Source organism: Pinus tabuliformis, chromosome 7, assembly GCF_031772625.1.
Source record: "Pinus tabuliformis cultivar Carrire ecotype Pingquan chromosome 7, CPIR1, whole genome shotgun sequence".
NCBI classification, from domain to species: Eukaryota; Viridiplantae; Streptophyta; class Pinopsida; order Pinales; family Pinaceae; genus Pinus; species Pinus tabuliformis.
Genome location: NC_142293.1, coordinates 1,724,317,726 through 1,724,342,450, shown reverse-complemented (window position 1 = coordinate 1,724,342,450; position 24,725 = coordinate 1,724,317,726). Strand labels below are relative to the sequence as shown.

Below are 24,725 nucleotides of genomic sequence, written 5' to 3'. Positions count from 1 at the left end.
AGCCTCTATCAATTGCTATCCTTTTTCTGTCTCACCTCGCTCATAAGAGGTAGTCCACCCAGCTACGATTGATAGTTATAATGCCACTAATGAATGAATGAAACCGGCCGAATGAAGATAGGACGAAACCGCTTGACTAGATGAGACACTAATCTTTCGCTTCCGCTCGAATGGGCATCGATCGCAAAAACCCCGTTTAGATTACAGCTACAACAGAGATAGGACGTGTGTTTGAAGGAAAAGGGGAAAGGGCCAGTAGCGAGCCCGCTCGATAGTGGGAGGGGCATAAGCGTAGGGGGGGATACCTGCGTATTAATAGGGGTAAATCATAAAGGACCCGTTATAAATGTAATGCATATTCTATTTGTCGAGCAAGCAATAAGTAGCTATATGAGCTTGCATCAGTCCTTCTCAAGCCTCTGAAAAGGATGCGACAGCAGGCCCTTTTTTTTACTTATTTGAGAGGGGCCACCCAATAAGTAAATTGAACATTTGCGTGCGTTTTATCGCTACTTTAGCCACACGTTGGTACCCAACCCTTCTTCAATGCATATATTCTCTATTTCATTACATCAATCCTAAGCTGGATGTTTGGATGGAAGGCAAGCTGGACCTCAGGATAGTGAAACCGGTGGTCCCTACCGGAGGTGAAAGGTGTATAACTACACTCCCGGTGGCGGGATAGCTAATACAATTAGTTAGGTCCCTCCTCCATTAGCTGGCTATTGACTAGATTCTATTTTGAGCTGGCTTGACTAGATTATCTAGCTGGACTGGATTCATTCCTACACGAGAATTCTAGTTTGTATCCGGAAGAGGTAGAGGAAGGCTGGATGGAGGATGGCTGGCAGAGGATGGCTGGAGGTGAAGGAAGAGGCTGGATGGGGTATGGCTGGCAGAGGATGGAGTTGAAGGATGGAGTTGAAGGATGGATGGAAGAGGATGCCTAAGCAGGCTCGACCATAGGCCCGGTAGGGTGAGGTACGTTAAGTGACTCGACCTATGCCCCCCCACCCAATAAGTAAAATGAATACGTTAGTGACTCGACTGACAGGGAGAGGTACGTTAGTGACTTTTTTAGTTACTTATTTGATAGGGGCCACCCAATAAGTAAAATGAATACGTTAGTGACTCGACTGACAAGGACCCTTTAGGGGGCTCGACTGATAAGGATGCGTAAGCAGGCTCGACTGATAAGGATGCGTAAGCAGGCTCGATTGTTAAGGACCCTTTAGGGGGCTCGACCATAGGACCTTTAGGTACTCGACCATAAGGGAGAGGGAGAGGAGAGGACCCTCACCATATGAATAGTGAGTGACTCCGTCCCTTTAGGGGGCTCGACTGATAAGGATGCGTAAGCAGGCTCGACTGTTAAGGAGAGGACCCTTTAGGGTGCTCGACCATAAGGGAGAGGAGAGGAGAGGACCGGCAACGGGGCTCGACTGATAAGGACCTTTAGGTACTCGACCCCAAGGATGCGTAAGCAGGCTCGACTGTTAAGGATGCGTAAGCAGGCTCGACTGTTAAGGACCCTTTAGGGGGCTCGACCATAGGACCTTTAGGTACTCGACCATAAGGGAGAGGGAGAGGAGAGGACCCTCACCATATGAATAGTGAGTGACTCCGTCCCTTTAGGGGGCTCGACTGATAAGGATGCGTAAGCAGGCTCGACTGTTAAGGAGAGGACCCTTTAGGGTGCTCGACCATAAGGGAGAGGAGAGGAGAGGACCTTTAGGTGCTCGACTGTTAAGGATGCGTAAGCAGGCTCGACTGTTAAGGAGAGGACCTTTAGGTACTCGACTCTTTTTTTACTTATTTGGGGGGGCCAATAAGTAAACCCAAGAGGGAGAGGATGCGTAAGCAGGCTCGACTGTTAAGGAGAGGACCCTTTAGGGGGCTCGACTGATAAGGATGCGTAAGCAGGCTCGACTGTTAAGGCCGCCATCACCTTTAGGTGCTCGACCATAAGGACCTTTAGGTGCTCGACCATAGGACCTTTAGGTACTCGACCATAAGGGAGAGGGAGAGGATGCGTAAGCAGGCTCGACTGTTAAGGACCCTTTAGGGGGCTCGACCATAGGACCTTTAGGTACTCGACCATAAGGGAGAGGGAGAGGAGAGGACCCTCACCATATGAATAGTGAGTGACTCCGTCCCTTTAGGGGGCTCGACTGATAAGGATGCGTAAGCAGGCTCGACTGTTAAGGAGAGGACCCTTTAGGGTGCTCGACCATAAGGGAGAGGAGAGGAGAGGACCTTTAGGTGCTCGACTGTTAAGGATGCGTAAGCAGGCTCGACTGTTAAGGAGAGGACCTTTAGGTGCTCGACCATAAGGGAGAGGAGAGGGAGAGGAGAGGAGAGGAGAGGAACTTTAGTTACTCGACCATAAGCCCCCCCACCCAATAAGTAAACCCAAGAGGTACGTTAGTGACTTTTTTAGTTACTTATTTGAGAGCCCAATAAGTAAATTGAAAAGAGGAGGTGGGTGATTCTATTCTGGTTCCTATCTCGAATGACGTAATTACGTATATAATGAATGCCGACCAAGACAATGAGTAAGTGACTGCTGAAATGGTGGTAGTTAGTTATATATGAGCATGTGGTAGTTTAGGTTCAGTCAGTTCCTTGCACTAGGAAGCGCAAGCCCCTCCGGGACCTTGCTTTCCTAACGTCAAGCAAGCCCTGCCGGACCTTTCTAGAATACTTTTATAAAGACCCAGCACCCGTTGACCTTGTACCAGTATATCCATAACCCCTAGCAGTTGTTTCGGATCCTACAAATGCAAAGGTAGCATCTGAGCAAGCCCCAGCAACTAGCAAGCCACCAGCCACTACCCTCGCTCGCCTAGTAACCACCAGCATATCCACCAGGAGCACAGTAAGCAGTTTAAGTAGGAGCAGCATCCTGAGGTCTCGCTTGGTAGGAAAGGAAAGGGGTATCGCTAGCTGGTTTGTGCGCCATGCACCTCTTATAGTTAGTCCGCCGGTTAGCCCTCGTCCTGCTATTCCATTCCGCTGGAGACCTAAGCTGATATAAGAACTACATTGATAGGAACATCATTCTAAGTTGGCGGCCCTGAACGACTAGGTTTCCCAGTTAAGCACCGTTTGTTACCCGCACTTCGGCCTGGAATATCGCCATTAGACCGAGGGAAAATAGGGGCGGGTCCTCTGAGGTTGGTGCTGGTTCTGGTTCAAGGTCATCATCTCAATCACCCGTATCTGGGACTGGCACAGGAGTGGTGGGACCTAGGGCTGGATCTCTATCACGAACAGAAGCTCCTTCTGAAATGCAAATAATGGCTTCAAAAGGCCTTTGCGTGTGTTTTAAGGTCAGTTCATGCCGCTTCATGATATCTGGTCTGGAGACTAAGGCAAAGGAGCAAGCAGCAAAGCTAGCAGATATCGTTGCAAAGTTATCAGTTCCCACCCGTATTTTCCTAGTTTTTTACCATCTAACTTAAGCATCTGAGCCAGGAGCAACACCAATAGCATAGGTAGCAACAGATAGAACAGCAGTAGTTTCATTAGCAGATTCAGTCTTCATGCTTAATAGCCCTGTTACCTAATATATAGGATGTCTTCATTATGTGTAGAAAGATGGATCGATAGTCATTTTTCCGAGTCTCACCTTTTTCACTATGTCGCCCGGCATCATACCTTCTAGATCAAGAGACATAGCCCACGGCCCTTATAGGTCCAGTTTAAGAACCACCACTGCCTATATCTTAATCCAAACCAACAGCATCACAGCTAGCACCTCGCCCAGATCAAAAGATATTCCCTTTATCCAAGTAAGCAGCAGAGGAAAAGGAAGTCTCACCGCCAGCAATGAAGACAGAGGCAGTTCCGGTACCAATTTAAGATCCTCTAGTTCCAGAGCAAGCAAAGGCAGCTAGAATATAGGCAGAGGGTAAAAGTATCCGAGCCAGAACATAGGTAAGAGCAACAAAGGCAAAGACCACATATTGAAGAAGAAAGGCATTTGAAGACGTTCAAGCCAATGTTTGGTACGAAGTCAGCAAGCTATGGGAAGCAACCAGCCAGCCAATCCCAGCAAGAATCAAGACCGGACATCCGATCCAGCCGTACCTGCCTTCCCAAGTAAGTCTAACCAAGCAAGTGCAAATGACTAAGTGCTGCTTCTAATGACTAAGTGCTGCTTCTTATGACCAAGTTCAGCTTGACGAACTAAACCGAGAGTGAGGCTAGAATGAACAACTATACAAACAACTATAGAGCGGTTGAACGTGAAGTAGTGTCTCAGTTAGTGAAAACACCACCCAAAGTACTTATACGCAAGCAAGGTAGGTCACCAGTGCAAGTAGTAAACTAGGCAGGCTGCGTAGCGTTAAACCTTTTACAATGTCGCTCGCTTGAACCGGCTTCACGAACATGAATGACTGGGTTCGAACTGTAGGGATAGGGGGTCAAGAATATCAAACAAAAGATAGGCTCGTAGAGAATCAAATTATAAAGGTAAGGGTATAACTAAATAATATGAAAATATAGCGTATATGAAAGGTATACCAACAAATAACATATATAAATACCCGCATAAACCGGTTCGTTTTCTTCTCTTCTCCTCTCCTCTCAGGCAGAAAGGTCGGTATCAATTAGTTCGATGAAGGCAGTTCGGTCGATGAAGACGGGTAGTTCTAAGGTCGCAGGTCGGGTCGAAGCAGTCGGGCGGGATCAGCAGTCAGGAAGGTGGCAAGGGAGAGGAGGTAGAGATAAGATCTCAGGAAGGAAAGAGATAGAATAGATTGAAGCAGATAGAAATAGAATATCAACGGACGGACAGGTAGCAAGATAGATAGACGGGCAGCAAGAGAGAGACGGACAGTCAAGAGAAAAGAGATCAGGAGATAGATCTCAGGCAAGCAGCAATCGATCTAGCAGGTAGGTTCGACTGGTGAGCTTAAGGTTCACTGTGGACTTCAGATTCCACTGCTCGCTTTTAGAAACTGGGTGATTCAATAACTAACTAACTAACTGTGGGGGGCTTAAGGTTCACTGCTTCAGGTGGAGCTAATTGGGCGTGATTCAATAACTGAGGGCTGGCTGTTGGGAACTGGGCTGTTGATAACTACTGGGTGATTCGATAACTGTGGGCTGTTGGGAATGAACAACTGGGTGTGATGATCACTCACTGCGGGCTTTAGGTTCACGTCGTGTCTCTCTCGTCTCGTGGCAGAACTAAATCTATCTCGTATCGTGTCTCGCTCGATGGGGACATAATATGCACTTGACCAACGTCGGGCAGGATATGCACTTGCTCGACCAGCGGATCAAAAGGGATAGGACTCGTCGTCGTAGCTTCCCTTGCTCCTGCGGATGGTCCTTAGAAGCTTTCCCTTTACCTTATATTGTTTAACTGCCAAATTGCTTGGGTGGGATTATGGTTCATCAGAGAGCCTTGTTGGGATGGATGGGACCAGGCTTCAGACTGTTAGGAGATGGATGCCCAATCCATGGAGGACTTTCTCTTATCAGCAGAAGCGGCACCGAATGGACGATCCCAGCAAAGGCGACCTACGACGCCAGCCACGCCTTCCTTTAAACAGCTTCTGAACTACTAGGAGTGAAAATTGGAGTTATAGCGGGAGATAATAGGGAAATCTAGATAGAACTGCTTCTTATGCACAAGGTTACAGGCTTCATCTTCTGCTGATAGGTTGAGGCTCCTAATTAGAACAAGGACGTATTGATGCGCGTAGAGTATGTGAAAACGCCGATATGCAACACGTAGATATGTGATATCATATATCAATGTATTGATTTGTTTATCTGTAGTTCCAGTAGTTTTTTTCTTCAAACTCTTCGGAATATTCCGATCCGGATCAAAAATGATTGGAATAGATGGCTCAGTGGCTTAGCCGGGCTTCGGAAGGACTGAAGCGAGAAGGGAGGAAGGTGGAATTTGGGTGTACTTGCCATGGAAAGGTTAAACGTCTCTATGCGACATCGTAGATCGATTCCTTCCCGTCAAATGTCGTCTGTTGGCTGCCATAAGCATTGGTCCCCCTCTAACGAGACCTTTGGTGTGGTGCCCCTATAACAATTAGACCTGCAAGCAACTTGCCTTTCTCTCTAGCCTCAACCTCAAAGCCAAGGGAAACGATAGGAAAGGGTATAGTTAATGAAAAATAATCTCCATTTCTGTGCCCCGATTGGGAGAGGGATTATGATTCATCGAACCCATAAAAAAGAGTTTGTTACAAAGGTGCGAAGCCGCTTGTCTTTCCGAGGGCAAGGCCCGGAGGGACTCGATTGAGGTTACGAAATTGAGGCCCGGAGGGCCCTTACTTCTTCATAGGGGTCACTCACTATTCATATGGTGAGGGTGAGGTAACGAACGCTCGACCCCCGCCATCGATTTATTGCTCACCTTCCCACTATTTACCCACCCACCCCAATCCCCGGGGCCCGGAGGGCCCTTACTTCTTCATAGGGGTCACTCACTATTCATATGGTGAGGGTGCGTTAGCACACTCGACTGTCCAGGAGAGGGATTTATCGCTCACCTTCCCCAAAGAAGTGAGGGACTCGACTGAGGTTACGAGGTCGAGGGACTCGACCGAGGTACCGAGGGAGAGGAAAAACGCCAAATTCAATAAGTTTTTTTCAATCTGTCCCAACAAAACAAGCATGGATTCAATTCAACGGGTTGTGTCTTTAGAGTCAACGGGCTCTCTTCTACCTCAACTACAAACAGTCCACCCCTCCCACATCCACAGGAAAGCAAACAAGCTCGCTGACAGACTGGCAAACGAGGGGGTGCACTTGGTACAGGGAGACCTAGATCTGGATTGGGATAGTACTCCAAATAATGAGCTCAAACAAAATTGCCTTCAAATAAGCATAGAAGACCTCAATCACCCGGATGGGGTGCCAGGGATGAAAAAGAAATCCCCCGTACCACCATCCACCTGCAACAATCACACACTACAGGCAGCAGACGACGACACGGGGGTGGTACCGTGTGAAGAGGCAGATAACCCTTCAGCTCTGTATGGGACTCCAGCTCGCCTGTCGGGACGCAATGAAGGAAACAGACGGACGGTGGCTCACCAGGACATACCCGTGCTTAGTAATGAAGAGGAGAGGACGCATCGAAATGACAGACCTTCCTCTGATGATGATATATGGGAAGTGGCTGGACGACATGTTACTTACCATCCATATAGTATGCTTCGACATGAGGATGCGAAGTCCTAACCACTAGACGAAAGGGAGCGTGTACTCGAGTGTACTCGGGGCTCGCCCACTTTCCAGTTAAACCTGCTTCTCCTCTTTCAAGTTTAGCAGAAGGAACCTCCTCACCTACTCTCCCCGATGATCCGGTGGAAGCGGTTGAGGCGGAAAGGCGGCAGCCAGCCCAATCTCTTAGATACAAAATTGACTCTATTTAGTTCGACCCAACGTTGTTGGCATTGGATCTGAGGGCTTGAGAAATGACGCTACCGCTGTTTATGTAAATAAAACAACTCTTCCCGCAGACTCTGTTTATAGATAGGACTCCAAGGGCTACTTCCTCGCCAACCTTCTTTCTTATCTTTAGTACCAGAATCGGAGATAAACTTTTGACGTAAACCCGGCCTTGGAACAGAGGTGAAGAAGCGCAATTCCCCAAAAAAGCTCGCACCGGAGATAGCTGTCACTCCACCTATTTCCAAATAGAAGGATAACAACGGTTAGGAGGCAAAACAAGTGAGCTTCGAGTGGGACTCGAGACAAGCGATCTCCACTCACACAAATATTATGTATTTCCCTACAAATACGACAACAAAGAAGTAGTAGTGCCCGTTCTTCCAACAAATCCATTCTCGCTCTATCGATCGACCGACCCTAAACCTCCTCCTTATGTCGGCCTTATCGCATCGATATTGGTATGCGAACAATGCTGTCCAGCCTTAGACCTTCCTTCGCGCTTTCCTTTCCTTTGGACCAACGCACCCTTTCGATAAACCCTTTTGACACCAACGAACTAGAAGGATAGAGCTAATTTTTCTTTCACTGTCGATGGAGGAGGCTTGTCAACTCAACACAGTGATTGATGGATTGCCCACCCGTTGTTGCGTACTGTGGTAACAGAGAATTGTTTCATTTTTCAAAAAGGGGGGGCTTTAACTGCTATCACCTCCCCAGACCCAGAACTTCTACGCTCAATTAGCTGTCAGGGCCCTATTTAATATATTTATCCTACCCACTCGGATCTACGCAGCGCACATCTAGGTGGAATGCACTGTCCATGGTATTGTCTCTCGTCTGTATTAAGATTAAGTAACGTATTGGCATCCATTGATCCAACGGTCATCTCTAACATAGATAGTGATGCGCAGTAATAGATAGTATAGTATAGAGGAGGAAACGGGACGTATAGTATAGATTATATCTGCTGACGTCGCTCCAATGCACGATAGCTTTATTTATATATGTCATTACGACGCCTTCCCCTTGAAATGCCCGATCTACTCTACCTCTACATAGAAATGCGCAGTAATCCGCGCCTTAAGGAAGCGTTAGCTAAGAAAAGAGGCAAGATCAGTAACTCGAGATAGTCTTTATTCTCTCTCTTTATCCCGAACGAATAGAAAGTAAAGTAATAATATAAGTAACATAACTTTTAGCACACCTTTAATTAATGCTTATTCCTGTCACCTTTAATGCACCAAGGAAGTTGCTAGTTAAGTCGCTATTGGCTATCCCACATGCGTGCCTTTCTTTCTTTATTGTGCCTAACTATTGTCTACTGGCTTATGTCTATCCCGAAAGTCTATCCCGTCTCTCCCGAAAGTAAGGGATACATAAAGAAATCTGCTGCCTTCTACTGAGGTCTACTGAGGTAGGGCTTGAGGATGGGAACTAACTAAAGGATGGGAACTAATACCAATTACCAATGAAGGATGCGAGTGGGTAACCCCAACGAGAGGGAAGGTCTTTAAGCAGGTAACTAAATGCCACAGCAGATAATAGAAGCAATGCATTACCGTGCTTTCAGGTGTAGGGACAGTCAGGGAAGGGAAGGGAGGTGGTGCTTATTAAACTTCACGTTATATACGTTCTTATACCGTTTACCTATTGCATTTGATTAGCAAGGGCTTTATTTAGAGGATTTATTGCCCCAACATATGAAGAAAGGCGGGGCGAAACAACTGATTAGGTTCACTGAAATGGACGAGAGGAGATGGACCCTAGTTACCAACTTATTAGAGAGAGAGGATATGGCCCCCAGGTGAGAAAAGAGAAGAAGGACACGTTCATTCATACCCGTCCGTTCATTCCCCCGTTCAATCAGACCCCGAAGAGAATAAGTTTGTTCCCCATCACTGGCCGAGAAGAGATGATGGCCCCCACGTTTTCACCAGATGAGAGAGGAGAAGTACACCATCGTTACTACCAGAATCACAAACAAGCCAAGTACATTACACGCTAGAACTAGCCTAACCTATACCTGTGAATAACATCACACCTATTACGATTTACCACAACTAGTTATATATGTATATATACCTTTTTAGTATAATATGCAAAATACGGTGCTAAATAACAGGCACGCTTCGCGTTAGAAGTTCCACTGTAGTCATGCCCTTCGTACTTGGTCACTCTTGGGAGCAACCAAGCACTGCGGGAGGGATGAAGGGCATCTGTTGATGGCTTGAGCTAGCACTTGCTCGTGATCGGATGGGAGTATTATTCAAAGTTTCTGGAGTCTGGGACTTAGCTGGACTTCTTTCTTTGCTATGTCTTGGCTCATTCCCTCGGAGATGAGCTTCTATGCTTGGAGCAGGGACGGAGTCACTCACTATTCATATGGTGAGGGATTTCCTTTCTCATCTCTTCCTCTTTGCGGATATTCTAATAAATCCTGTGCTCTGCTTCCACCCATGCCTTAGAACCTTTGACAGGAGGTCTGACAGGCGATGTAGGTGGTGCCACTTTATCCTTCTTTGTCAAATCCAGCATATCTTGGCGGGAGAGAAGTCGGCAGTACTTCTCTTCATCCTTGTCTGAGAGGTGATTGTATGTTCATTTAGCATCCGTCTTGCCAAGTTCATGAATGATATTCAACGGATCATGCCTCCTAAATTGAGCTTGTCCAAGCCAGAAATTTCCCATGAAGCCCTTGGCTTGCTCAATGTCCTTAGCCTTTGTAAGCTTGTAAGCTCCGATCTGGATTGGATGCTTAGGCCAAGCAACCTTCTTCCTTCTCTGCATAACTGCTGCAAATCCATTGTCATAAGTCTGAAAGATGAGTTCTCCCAGCACCGCATCTGTCAGGAATGTAGTAAGGGAATATATGAGGTGCCATGATAGCACCATAGATTATGAAATACACTCCGTGAGTGTTCACATACCAATCCCCCACTGTGCCGATGTACTTCCGAGCATTCTCTTACATGTATGGGACAGGTGATCCTTGAACTGCCTTGAGCAGTGGGATAATGAAGTGGGAGATGATCTCTGTATAGAAAACCTTGTACTTGCGCTCCCATAGCATATGGCAATAAATGTGCACAGGATGGCATTTGGGAGTCCATCTCCAACTCAGTGCAGGAAATGTGTTCGAAGCACACACCGCATCCATAAAGTAAGAGCTCATATAGAAACCTGTGACTTGTGCACTCTTTCTGATCTGATTGATAGCCAAACTCATACTATCTGAAAGTATAGTGGCCCAATTGAGTATGGTGCCATTGGTCGAGATCTCATGGATGAGCGGTGCCCATGAACTCTTGAAAAATCTTCCTGATTTCCTTCCGTATAATCTGTAGAGTAACAAGATAAGCAATTGATATGGTCTCCTCAGAGTTGCTGTGCGGGAGGCTCCTTGATCATTCTTTGCTATTCTGGCTTGAGTAAGCTTCATCTTAGCTATGAGAGATTCTGCTGGATTGTCTTTCTTTGCCTTGGTCATCCATTTATCATTCACTTCCAACTCCGGCTGTGGCAAGTGGTATCTCTTCTTGATCCCATCATATTGATATGAAGCCATGGGCCTTCTTTGATGGTTGAGGATGAGCCTTTTATCTGTATCTGCTGCCTTTATGAGCTGGGAGATTATCTCTTAGCATGGTAGGACAGCTGGGTGAGCAGCTATCTGTGGGAGTCTGCTCCTTGCAATGTTCCTGTAGATCTGAGCTTCTTCCGCTGCTTCATGCTCGTCTGTAACGGGGAAGTATTTATGTTTTAACATTCAATAGACTTCTGGCCAAGCATAGGATATTGAATCACCAACAACACATTCTGTATCTCCACACAATATGGTGAAAATATCCCCCATTGTGTTCTCCTCTTGCATCTCTTCCGGTGTTTGCACAGGTTCAGTCTTCTTCTTCTTAGTGGCCTTGGGTGCCATTATCCTGTACCTGCACAAAACACAGTATGATAACCTCACCCCTCCCTGTCAAAGTGGAAAATTCAGGTCCGTAGGTCTTGCGCTTCTGAGGGCAAGGAAGAAAAGGTTTCGTCTCAGCCCACCAGCCCAAGAGCAACCAAGCCAAGTACCTGTCGATGCTCTGCCTCACCCTTGTCAAAGTGGGGAAATTGAAGAGCGAAAAGGTGGCGTATTGGAATGACCCTGACCTTGTGCAAAGTGGGTAAATTCAGTACAGAAAGGTGGCCTTGGTACCTGGGAAATTGAATAGTGAAGGCCTTAAGGTCAGTGCCGATAGACAGGAAGGAGTCATTGCCAAGCCAGGTGTCCTTTTCGGGAGTCATTGCCAGTCCTAGCCATACAGTAAGTAATAACCAGTCGTAGCAGGAGCCTTAAGGTCATTGTCACCAGTATCAGAGCAGCAGCCATAATATCATTCTAGTCAGTGCTACACCCTCATTGACATAAGGTCAGGCCATACAGCTAGGCATTGCCAGTCCTCATAGCCTTAAGGTCAATGTTGATAGCCATTTGTCTTAAGCCAATTGTCTTAGCCGATAGTCTTAGCCAGGAGGCCTTGCCAGCCGGTACTAGTCAGCCAGTCAGAGCCATAGGGGCAGGCTGCAGTTGTCATTGCTTTAAGTTCATTACTTATAGTCTTTTCTCATTGCCAATAGCCGCTAGTTTATCCAGGAGTCATAGTCGATGCCGCTAATAGCGTACATCTTTGTGGCTGCTTCCAAAGCTACCCATACTACATTTATTAGCTAATGAAAGAAACCTTGAGCTAATATGGCCCAAGTGAAGCTACCTTGACTTATACGGGCTTACAAACAATAGTTCTGGAAGGGATATGTTTGGACCCGGACCTCGTGCCGCTATTAGGCTGGTTATCATCCCAAGCTAGTATGGATGATGGGCTGAGCTGCCTCACCTAAAAGCATACCTACCCTACCTCTTTACTGATTATACTGCCTCTGAGGAAGAGGTAGGCATCCTCTGAATTATGGGCTGGTCATCCGTACCTCGTGCCAGTTGGTGGGCTTATAATCTTTCAACCGGACCTCGTGCTGCTATTGCGACCTCGTAACCTCAGTCGAGTCCCTCGACCTCGTAACCTCAGTCGAGCCCCCTAAAGGGTCCTCTCCTCTCCCTCTCCTTAACAGTCGAGCACCTAAAGGTCCTCTCCTTAACAGTCGAGCCTGCTTACGCATCCTTGGGGTCGAGTACCTAAAGGTCCTCTCCTCTCCTCTCCCTTATGGTCGAGCACCCTAAAGGGTCCTCTCCTTAACAGTCGAGCCTGCTTACGCATCCTTATCAGTCGAGCCCCCTAAAGGGACGGAGTCACTCACTATTCATATGGTGAGGGTCCTCTCCTCTCCCTCTCCCTTATGGTCGAGTACCTAAAGGTCCTATGGTCGAGCCCCCTAAAGGGTCCTTAACAGTCGAGCCTGCTTACGCATCCCTCTCCCTTACGCATCCTCTCGAGTACCTAAAGGTCCTTATTAGTCGAGCGTGCTTACGCACCCTAAAGGTGATGGCGGCCAGTCGAGCCTGCTTACGCATCCTTAACAGTCGAGCCCTGCCGGACCTTGCCCTCAGAAGCGCAAGCCCTCCGGACCTTCATTTGGCCCAGCTCCCCTTTCAATCTCTCCTTATGTCATGGGAGCCCTCCTTGTGGGTCGATATTTCGCGTAATTACGTATATAACGAATGCATAATGACATATATGCATTCACTCTCTATCGATCGAATCTGGTATGACACATATCTCATTCATGCATAATGACATATATAATGAGATATCTCTTTGTATACGATATTAGGTATGGATCGATTATGAGAGCCTAAAGCGTAAGTCATGAATGAGATATATTATATATGTCATTACATTACATTACATGAGCCATTGAGAGAGATTGGGGTAGTTTTGACCTACTTTGATAGAGATCGTCACTCATCTGATTAGGAGAGAGTGGTTCATTCATTATATAGGGCTCCAGCTCTCTTTCCATCGCAGGTGAAATGTCAGATATATGTGATATCGTTAAGCAGTAGCGATCATTACCGAACATGGAGGCAAGCGGTTTCTTTCTCTCTTTTTTTCGCTCTCATTATCAAACCTTCTCTTCCGGCAAGCGGTATCGATTATTGCCCAACTAGGAGGCAAGCTTTCGCGATCATTACCAAACATGGAAAACCATTATCTCTAAACCTCATTTGTGTAACCAGGCTCTAAGCAGCTTCTCTCCAGTGTAGCGTCCTGTTACTAGTCCAGGATAGATGGGTCTGGGGGGCCCCCGTACAGTGCTGCTGTCTGTCTGTGTTCTGCGGGTTTCCATTGTTAAGGGTAGAAGCGTAAGGCCTATTGTCCAGGGGTATTCGGATAGAGCTTCCTGGGCGGCAGGTTCCCAGAAAGTGTAATGTGTATCCGCTCTTTCTTGTTCACCAACCCCTTTCTTTCGCTCTCCGCTTATGGCTCCACTTCATGCTCTCATTGCTCGGCCCCCGGTCATCATTAATCATTCAAGAAAGAAGTAAAGAGAGCGTTCTGGGTATTTCACTTCATGCGGGGTTTTCACGCTGGGGAGTGCTGGTCAAGAGATCGAATGCTACCTTCCTGGTTCATATTCTCATGCTGGACTGGGTAATGGGGGCTGCTGACTGAAAGCGGGAATGCTTTTTTCATGTCGTACTGGGGGATGCATATTGGGGAATTTGGGTATGTGGGCGTATGTGGGGCAGTAAAGATAGAAAGCATACAGGGCCATCCTTCTTCCTGGGCGAGGTGTCCTTCCTTCCTGGGCTACTGGAAAAGAAATTCATGGGGAAAACGTGAAAGTGAGAGTATCAAGGGTATGTAAAAGAAAGCGTTAATGGGTAAGGGTACGCCTCTTTTGTCATCTGGGTCATTGCTTGGTGGGACCGCTCTTCTCGTAAGATTGAGAGGATCAAACCAATTACCACTACTGCTAGCCAATACCCGAGAGAGCAGTGTGTGAGCTGCCGCTAGCCAATACACGGGAGCCAATAGAGAGATGCCGAGAGCCACTAGTTGATGATGCAGTTGTTCGATACAGGTGGCGGTGTATTCTTTCGTCTGTCTGTGAACCGATCGATGTCTTCTTTTGTCTGTTTGGGAAACGATGCACGATGCTTACTTACGTTGATACGCAATTCGAAGAGCTGGGCTAAAGGCCCTGTTGACCGATCCACCCACCCGGTACACGACCTCCCCCGGGAAAAGGCGAACCAAGATCTATTACGTTGTTCTGGTTCGATTTCGGATTGATCTCCTCTGCGGTTCGTGCCGTTGTAAAGTCGATCAGGCTAACGAGGCTAAATGGGTTGTTTCAGAAGAATAATGTATAATTCAGTCCTACTGGCCCCACCTGGTTATACAGTCTTAAGAGCAATAATGAATAAGTAAGCCAACATGCTTTGAAAGTGATTACTCACGTAATATTAGCTAGACCTGGAACAGCTCCTGGGTATGTAACTACTGCTGGGTAAGGAACTGCTATGACTGGGTCGTAAGGAACTACTACTAGTGGGCCAGGAACTGCCGCTCGTGCTGCTACTTAGTATGAATCACTTCATGGAGAAATGATCACATGGGCTTATTTTATTATACCAAACTGGCATTTCCTGATGCCCTCCTCTAAAACAGATATAGCCCTGGGTGGTAGAGGTGTGGGACCCGAGTAACCAAGAGACAAGTACGCTTCCTGCTGCCGGTTCATCTTGCCACTAACAACACCAGGCCATGTTGCATTATATAAGTGAATATGAAACAATGAGAGAAGAAACTACCAGCATGTAGTACTGGCATCTCCTCTTGGATTACACTAATTGACACGAACTAGAGCTTCATGCACCGACTAAAGCTTCCCTGACTATACTTCCTTTTCATGCACTGACAGGAGCTTCGTTGTATCTGAGCCAAGTATTCCAACCGATGATCCCAGCTGATGATCCCCCATGAGCGTAGTATTCCAGGAGCCCAGGGAAGCAAATCCCGGTAGCTAAGCTGATTAGCCCGTAATAAAATAGATTTCTGTGCCCCGATAAAAAAAAAGAATATCTGACCCGATCACAAATTGTTTTTATTGGACAAACATGGCGAATCGAGTGAAAGCCTATTGAACTGGACTAGCTTCAGTGCATTAAGCTGCATGGACTGCCTATGAACTGTAGAGAGTGAAAGAGAGAGTGAAGGCCATACAGTAAATCCTACTAGAGAGAATCTAGCTTCAGTCTTAGTAACTTGCCCTAAGGTATTAGAGAGAGACTGCCTTAATTAAGGTCTTGCTTACGGTAATAGCTCTACGGTACGGTAAATAGACTTAAGGTCTTGCCTCCGCTTCCGTATTAAGCTCTAAAGACTTCCAAAGGTCCACTTTAGAATGCCTTAAGCCTACGCCCAGGTCACTTAGCCCGTAGATACTTGCCAGAGACTTACCATAGCCTCCTCAGTCCCCTCTGGCCGCACCTTCCCGGCCAGCCAACTCAGAAGACTAACCAGCATCGCTCAATCATTCACTATTGAGTATCAGTTCCTTGCGTAGCGTCCTACCCCTGAAGATGTTTTGTTAGTTGTGTCTGTTGTAGTAGCGCCCCACATCGAAAGTGCAATCAATTTGCTCACAATCAATGCCTTTCGCGTCGACATGTCTGTTGTTTAGCCAGCTTAGAGAAATGAAATATTTCTTTATATATGTTGCGGTAGTTTGAAATGAGATGTAGAATTTCAGGATGAAATAACTAGAATTGGTAACTAGAGATATTGTAAATCAATCTCATTATATATGTAATTACGCTGACGCATCGAACGTACTCCCATAGTACTGCTACCTCCGCTGCTTGATCATTCACTGGCTCTGGATCAGAGACACGGCCAATCAAATAAAATGCAACTGATGTTCGATCTCGATCAATTGGTTCCTCAGCTGAAACCACCGGAGCTCCCGGCTCTGCCACCTATGTATATGCTTGCTTTGATGCTTAAATTCCAATGAGGTGATGCTTATGATTTGATAGCTCATATAGGTGTCATTATAAATAGTAAGGCCTTTATGGTTTCTGGTAGCGGGCAGAGTAGCCTTTCCTTGCTGCTGATTAAGAATATGGTGAATCAACTGCTTCGGGGTCAACAAATGGATCTGGGACTTATGAATTTATATATGAATTTCGCGCAGTAAGGAGCCTTTGCCTTCCCTATTGCCTATGCCTTTCCCACTTATCCTGTTCCCACCTTTTTATCTATCTTTGCTTCTGGCATTGTAACAGGCTCTAGCTCTCGAATCGAAACATCTGCCTCCATCCCTGCTGCGGGTAATTACCCTTAAACTATTGGCTCTCAATCTGGCTCCCCTTAAATTATTGGCGGCTCCGTTGGCTTCTTTGCTTATTTCCCCACCACCTCCGGCCACAAGGGATCGTCTTCTAGCTTTTCGGAGTTGATGCTGTTCATCCGCGGCTTCCTCGTAAGGTTAGTAGAGGTTTTAGTCCTCTCCCCGGTCAGTTGAGTGACTATATACGTAGAATGTGCATCTAGCTCGGGTTCCATGGATCCAATGGAGGCTTGGTTCGTAAACCTGAGAGCTATCCTAGGAGTCCTCACTACGGGTATTTAGAGGTACGCTGAGCTATATACATTTTTTCTAGTAGGTCCGGTCCATAGTCTGACAGCAGTAGGCTTTCCAGTCCAGCAGCGGGGTCTTATGCACTGGGTTTGGCTGTACTGGGTATTCTCGCTTCACTTCTGGCTGGAGCTGGGTTGGTGGAAGCTGCCTCGGTTGGACTTAATGTTTCAAGGTAAGCGGTCTTTACGTTACGTAAGTGAATCCCCCGCCTAGCATTAGAAGCAAAGGAACCACCAGCATCTGAGCTAATTGACCGAATCCCAGCTTCCCCATAAGCAGTTCGAGAGCCAGCAACACTTTACTATCTTGCCCCAGCCTTAAGGGGAAGGATAAGCACTCTTCCGAAAGATAAGGGAGGGAGAATAGCTCCAAAAAGCCTTTAGGGGGCAGTGGAGTCACTATCCTTCCAAAAACCTTAAGGATGCGTAAGCAGGCTCGACTGTTAAGGAGAGGACCTTTAGGTGCTCGACTGTTAAGGATGCGTAAGCAGGCTCGACTGTTAAGGAGAGGACCTTTAGGTACTCGACTCTTTTTTTACTTATTTGGGGGGGCCAATAAGTAAACCCAAGAGGGAGAGAGATAATAAATCAAAGCGTAACTACATATATAATATATACACAGGCTCGCTTGGGAGGTCCCCGAGCAAGACTGAGATAGGAGGACCTTTAAGACGGTTACCCCTATCCCTTTTCCGGTATCAACAACCCCTTCCCTTTTCTATACCTTACCTTCTGTGTTTCCTAAATACCTACCCACCTTCCGACTTCCTTCGACCTTTTCTGCTTCGCTCGACTAATCCGACCCACCTTACCTGATTGGGGGGGCCAGCCAGCCAACTAACCTACCTATTTAGGAACCACCTTCCCACTTAGAACTTTCATGTAATCTTTAGTTCTTTATCATCCATTCATAGTTCTGTACCAATAATCATCAAACTACCATGCTTTCGCTAGTAACATATTAGTACATGCACTGATATGGCACAAGATGATTAGTTCTATCATTCATTATAGGATGATAAATAGAAATCAATTTCATTAGTAACCTAACATCATGATAGGCAAATCCACTAACTAACTAATATGATTATCATTCGGATTTAGTAACCTCAGTCCATAATGACAGGACCTCAATCCAATCAGTTCCATCGTGCATGATAAACAGGAAGCTCAGCTAATTAGACAGGCAGGGTTCGTTCCGTTCCATCATTACAGGCAAAGGAGAATCTATCTCATCTATGATATAGCAGAGATAAGGTTTGGGCTCAGTTTGTTAGTTCCATTTAGTCTTTTATATCAGTTAGTTCCGTTTAGTCCATCTCTATCCTCCTTTCTGCATTAACATTTCTCTATTTTGCCCGCCCATTTCTAAACACAGATTCAATTTACCTTTTTTAAGTAACATAGGCATAGGCACATTCACCCGTTTCATTAGTTGATCCAGCAGCATACGCAACATAAGAAGTCAAGGTGGTGGCACCTCGCTCAATTCCATACCTTACGGCATCTCTTCATGTTTGAGAACCAGTACCTCGCCCAGATGAAGCAGATTGAGTTCCAGTTTGAGTTAAGGAAGGGGTGTGCCTCCATCTCTCTCGCTACATGACTTGCCTAGAGCAGTCGAAGCCTAGAGCAGAACTTGCCTCATGAAAGGATGTGAGTGCGTATAACTACTTGCCTTATGACATTCTCTTTTTTCAGGAAGGCGTAGCCCATACCATACCATCGCATATCACTCCTCCAGCAACATAGCACAACTTAGGGCTTGTTTCCTATCCAACCCTAGAGCAATACTATAGAACTGGATGCCATTCTATCTCTTTAACCATTAGGTGCTCAGCCCCCTGCATGGTCACTCTGGAGTCTATTTTAGGCCTTCCTATCATTTATTACCCGATGTGTATATTCAGGCATCCGGCAACTCCATGCATGAGTTACTAATTAGGTTTTTCTCTTTTTTCAGGAAGGCGTAGCCCATCGCATCGCTATAACTACATAGCACCCTAATAGCTATAGGGTATGATTCCCTCACACCCTAGAGAAATGCTATAGCACTGCTCCGGCAACATCGCTTTCATTACAGTTATCTATCCCAGCGTAGCCTCTCCATAACTGCTCTAGAAGTGCCCCAACCTAATAGCAGTAATTCGGGATTTACGCGTACACATGAGGTCTCCACTTGCCTATTAATAAGAAAAAGGAAACCAAGTTCACCCAAAGGTCTGGATTCAGTTTGTGTTCGACTAGTGAATTTGAAAAAAGAAAGCCGATCTCAATCCGCGGGTCTTAATTCGCCCAGTCTTTTCAACCCGCCATGACTTCCTCTATTTGACCAAGGATCTCGATCCAGCGTTTATCCTAGGCTGCTCTTTCCACTACTCTACCTGGCCTGGAAAACGACCTCGATATAGTTTCTTTCTTGGATAGAAGAAAGGATAGGGTGAGGGATTTATCGCTCATCCATCATATGGATGAGGGTGAGCCTGTCGAACTCTCGACCTATGGGAGAGGTAACGTGCGAGGAGAGGCCCGGTAGGGTGAGCCTGCTTGCGCATCATGACTGGAAGAAATGCATAATGACATATGCCCATAGCAGCATTTTCTGCTAAAGCGTAATGACATATATAATGAATGTCACTATCTCTGGTCTCGAAGTCACCTCTAAGTCATGAAATATCAGGTTGGAAAAACCACAATGACATATCTAATTCATGACTGGATTCGAGAGCGTAATGACATATCTCATATATGCATTATCTGCTAAGGCATAATGACATATCTCATTCATGACCAATATAAGTACGCCTATAAGAAAGCGTAATGACATATATAAGAAATCGTAATGACATATATAATTCATGACCAGCAGCCACTCCTCGGCGATAGCCTCTTTTCTTTCCTCAATCCCACCCATTATAGACAAAGAGAGATAGAGATAGAACATGCCGATGCCTTAAATAAAAAACCCATTCTGATCGGAACAGAAGATCTAGTAAATAGAAGGGATGGGTTCTCGGTCCCTTTCGTCTAGTGGTTAGGACATCGTCTCCTCATGTCGAAGACACGGGTTCGATTCCCGTAGGGGATAGGTAGGTACTCATTCCCGGTCTCATTGCTGAGTGACAGGCTGAGAAGCACACGCACCTATATGCATATCCATATATCATATCGAGACATCCATAGATGGGTAGAAGAGATCTATTTATATCCATATATGCATATATCTACATATATCCACACCCATATCCATATATCGATATGGATACAGATATAGATCCATACATAGATACGGATATGGATCTCCATCTTACTTACGCGACTTAATACTGGCTGGCCTGGTGGGGGGCTTAAAATGCCCACGGTAAACTATATGGGAATTGGGTACGGGTATGTACAGAGCGTGGAGCCATCCTGCCTGATGGGTGCGCGCTTTCAATACGTTACGCCTTCTCTTCAACGCGTTCTTGGTTGGGATGAAACTGACCCTGCCCACGAGGGGGAGATCCGACTGACCCTACTAAGAAAGAGGAGACTCAGGATGCGGGGCCTGCGGCAGAGCCACAACACGGGAAAACGAACAACGAGATCATTGATAGGTATAACTGGCTCGTGGCCTGTTGAACGACTACAGCTAGCTGTAGCGAGAACCTGAGATCGCTGATTAAGGGGCGATCTATAAGGGGCTGCTATGTACACTTGGGTGGGCCATAAGAGCCCCCATTGTCAAGATGTATGTATGTATGGAAAGGACCTGAGCGCTCATCCTGGCTCGCTCCGGCCGGTACCTATAGATATAGGGGGGATAACGAGATGGATCGGATTCCTAAGGGATCATTGACCATGGGACCAGCCGAATCGACGTCCCTGCCTCCCGGAGAACAGCTGTTGTCAACGAAGCGACCTGTACATTCCGTGAAAATGAGAAAGGATTATGGGGGACCTGGTCCTCTGGTCCTGCAGGCAGAAGGAAGGCCGCGAGAGGAAGGAGTGGATACTAGGAAACATATCCCATTATGTAAGGGGACAAAGGTTTCCATCCGTGCAAAACCAACAAATAGCGTATATCTTATCTAAGAGTATAGTAGTTTCCCAAACCGATAGGGATAACGGGAAAGGAAGAAGGAGGAAGAACCGCGAGGTTATCCCTTCCCCTACCCCCCGACTAGTATAACCTTGCGGAATCACCCGAACCCAGGCCTTCCTACAGTAACTTAGTGCTGCGCCGCGCTAATTTAGCCCAAGCCGGAGATGAAAAATATATCCGAATCCCTTCCTATTCCTTCTTCCACATGTTCAATCTTTTTCCAGCGGTTTTCCCAGAGATCTTTCCCATTAACGCCACTCTAATTCTGCTCATTCATGGAGTTGTATTTAGTACCTCTAAGAAATATGATTATCCACCGTCAGCAAGTAATGTGGGTTGGCTTGGATTACCCAGTGTTGTGCGCCTAGGAGGGTTTCAACCCGTCTCGACCAAAGAGAGAGGAGGGCAGCGCGCTTCGGAATGCGAAGGTTTCAAGTCTTTATCGCCCGGAATAGCTCCCTCACCTAATGCATGCGCGGGTTCGGACCGCAGGGAACCGTAGCATGGGGGTACTATCATCGTTTTGCCGCCGCAAGGCTGGCTAATCGCAACAGGGGCGAGGTAGCTCCCCTCAGGATGTTCCGGAAGGCGCATGAGTCCGAACGCTATTATTAATGTGCGACCGACCCGGGGCCGGATTAGTACCTGTGATTAACAGGTTCGGCGTGGGCTGGAAAGAAACGGCGGCAGCGGCGAGTAAACGACCGAACGTGCTGCAACCTAGGGATCACCGGGCTGCTCTTTCGCTCTATAGGGATCGGGGCGAGAAGTGGGGCATAGCACAATTTGGGAGGGAGGAGGGTTTGGTTCGCCCGCCAGCCAGGGTGACTGATCCTGCCGTAGTGTACTCCTATTGCACCAGCAACCGATGCTTGTCGAGCATACGACGATGCGTGAATAGCCTTATTCTTTTCTTTTTTCATCGAATATTGAATCGAGGGAGGAAAGGGCGGTAGATGGTAATGCGATGTCCTACGCCGCGCGTCCCCGCCGAACCCGTGCTGCGCCGCGGAAAGGGCATCGGAAGATGGGCGAATCAGGAGAATGCCATACCAACCAATATGGGTTTCAATACTGGGTCATATCGTATGATACAACTAAATGGAACCAAGCAGCCGAGGAACTAACTGGATAGGACCTTCCTTATAGATCGAGCACAGGATAGGCAAGAGATCCTGTGAGTTATGGGGAATATATGCTCCGGGATCTGCCGAACAGCTGACCCCCTGCCCTGACCCGTACAGTGGTTTTGGGTCTCGTGGGCTTCTGCGCTATTATCCTGGGTGGGCATACATAATAGCGCATATTAGTATTAGGCTCAATATGCATGCGCAACGAGGCGAGGAAGGAATAGGCAGGCACCACTCTGGATCCAAGTGGATGCTACGCTACGCCTGACCCGCTGAGTGAGCGATCTATGGCGATTCTGGACGCACGCACCGGAGCCTCACCTATATGGGATATCCAAAAGGCCTCCACGGGAGAAATAGAAGGTGGTTTTTCCAGAGTTTAGATCTGATCGATTCCTCCATCTGGCTGCTTTCTCTCGTAAAGCCAAAGACGCCCCCCGTTCATTGAGGACAAGGTACAACTGTTGGTAATTCCTACCTATAGGTAGGTAGGTAGGGGCGAACTCGAAGGCGTCTGGACATGATCGAATAACCTAGATCCGGGCTGGGATAGTGGCATATGCCATATACTCCTGCTGGGGGGCATCGAATGCCCATCAGTTCCGAAAAGGTTCGCTCATGCGCATCCTACCTACCTACGGCTAGTTCGCGCAAATCTGAATGAGTTATCACGGACGAGCCACATGCAGGGAAACTCGCATGTGTGGTTCTGGCCGCCTTCGGTATCTAATAACCATGCTTTTGCTCGCCGCATGTGGAATGATCAGATGATCAGAAGTACGGGAGATATAACACTTTCTTCATCATAAGCTTGGTGAAGTCAATTGCATTTCCCCAAAACATCTCTATGGGAATCTTCCAAGCATTGTGGAGGAGGCATTTGAATGCAGTCCATATATAGAAGCATGCTTCAATTAACTTTAATGCAGTGACAAATGAACCAGCTTCAGCCCAACGAATTTTATATTGTATTTATTAAAGGATGGGTACTTCCATGAAGTCAGTTAAAGGTATCAATCAATAGTAAATAGGCAGAAACTCTTACAAGCCAATATTCCTGGTAATCTACTCTATCTCCAACAAGAACATAACTTTCACATAAAACCAAAATACATTAAGTTTTGAAACAACCATTCACATAGTTCTGCACATGTTTCACTTTCAAGATAGCTCATTGTTTGCATTTTGTTCTATGTGGAGGGATGAGGTAACCCTCAGCTCTTGCTCAAGGACACTTCAAGATGTCCAATCTTTAGATCCCATAGCTTATTTAGGATCTATCTAAGTTTTAGGAACTTGTGGGAGGAAGTTATGTTGTCCATTCTACATGCCTTTTCACTTTCTTTCTTTTTATTCTCTATTGTTTGTAAATATTTTCCTATAAATATAAAACATATTCTATTCAAAAGAAAGAAGAAGAATAGATAAAAATCTATCATTGAATTCATTAGAACAAAGTTTGGCTTTGATTGTCTATATACAAGGTCACTGTAAACCACAAGGAGAAAGCTCAGAGGGGCAAGACGCTAAAGAAAATGTGTTCAATGTAGAGGTATGAATATATAGGCAAAGGAAATCTCTCTGGAGTCTGTTAGCAGAAAGACATTGTCCAAGGAGTCAAGTTGATCTGTAAATGTAATATGCCTATGGCCTCTCCATTTCACCAACACGGATCCTTTGTGGAATTAATAAATTCAACTGGTGTCTCTGCAATTCCTTGAATGACAGATTACAACAATGCATATAAATTCTTTAACAATAACCTGTGTCTCTGTGTTATGCTTTCAGTTATTTATTTTATGTGTGGCCTATCCAGAGAACCCAGTTTCTAATACATTGATTTCCAACCATTAAATAAGGTTATTTCATTTCAAAACATTCCCAGCACTTCTATGCTCATTAATAAAACAAAAGAACAACTATATATATTGTTCGATCAGACACAAACATCACAGTGAGCATTATCCTTCAAGGAAACGCTGAATTTATGGTTCTTAATTTGAAGAGAAGGCAATGGGGATTTAAATATGCACTTGGTTTGAAATATGGTATCCAACCACCAATGCTGCATTAAATAAGAACAGAAGCACCCCAGCATTAAATAAGAATAGTAGCACTTTCCTCAAGTTTCAACTTTCAACATCAACATCACCAAGCATTGCCACATTTATATATTCAGATGAGGGCCAACAATTTAAATGGGAGTATCTACAGACCATCTCATTTTCTGCCCTCCATCTCAGCAATTAACAAAGTAATGAGCAAGTATTTGTTTACAAAGGAAAAGATATGAAGTGACATACATATACCGATTTTTCATGTATACTTGTTTTGCTGCAATTTACCATACTATGCATTCTCCAAAGACTGCCTGGTCCTGCATATGTTCAATTTCAGAATAGGGGTCCAAAAAAATAATAATTTTCAGTGCAGAAATGATATATGGAGAATTACATAGCTTGAAAGACATCCATAATACATATACAT

The 24,725-nt window shown here is 46.1% G+C and overlaps 1 long non-coding RNA gene across 1 annotated transcript in view; it reads right to left on the bottom strand.

Moving 5' to 3' along the window:
- The window catches only part of LOC149255211 (uncharacterized), a 61,187-nt gene that overhangs the window by 9,369 nt on the left and 27,093 nt on the right, over positions 1–24,725 (bottom strand). The window contains exon 3 of the long non-coding RNA XR_016267210.1: positions 24,542–24,615. This is a non-coding gene — a long non-coding RNA (uncharacterized LOC149255211). The remainder of the gene's footprint in view (positions 1–24,541; positions 24,616–24,725) is intronic.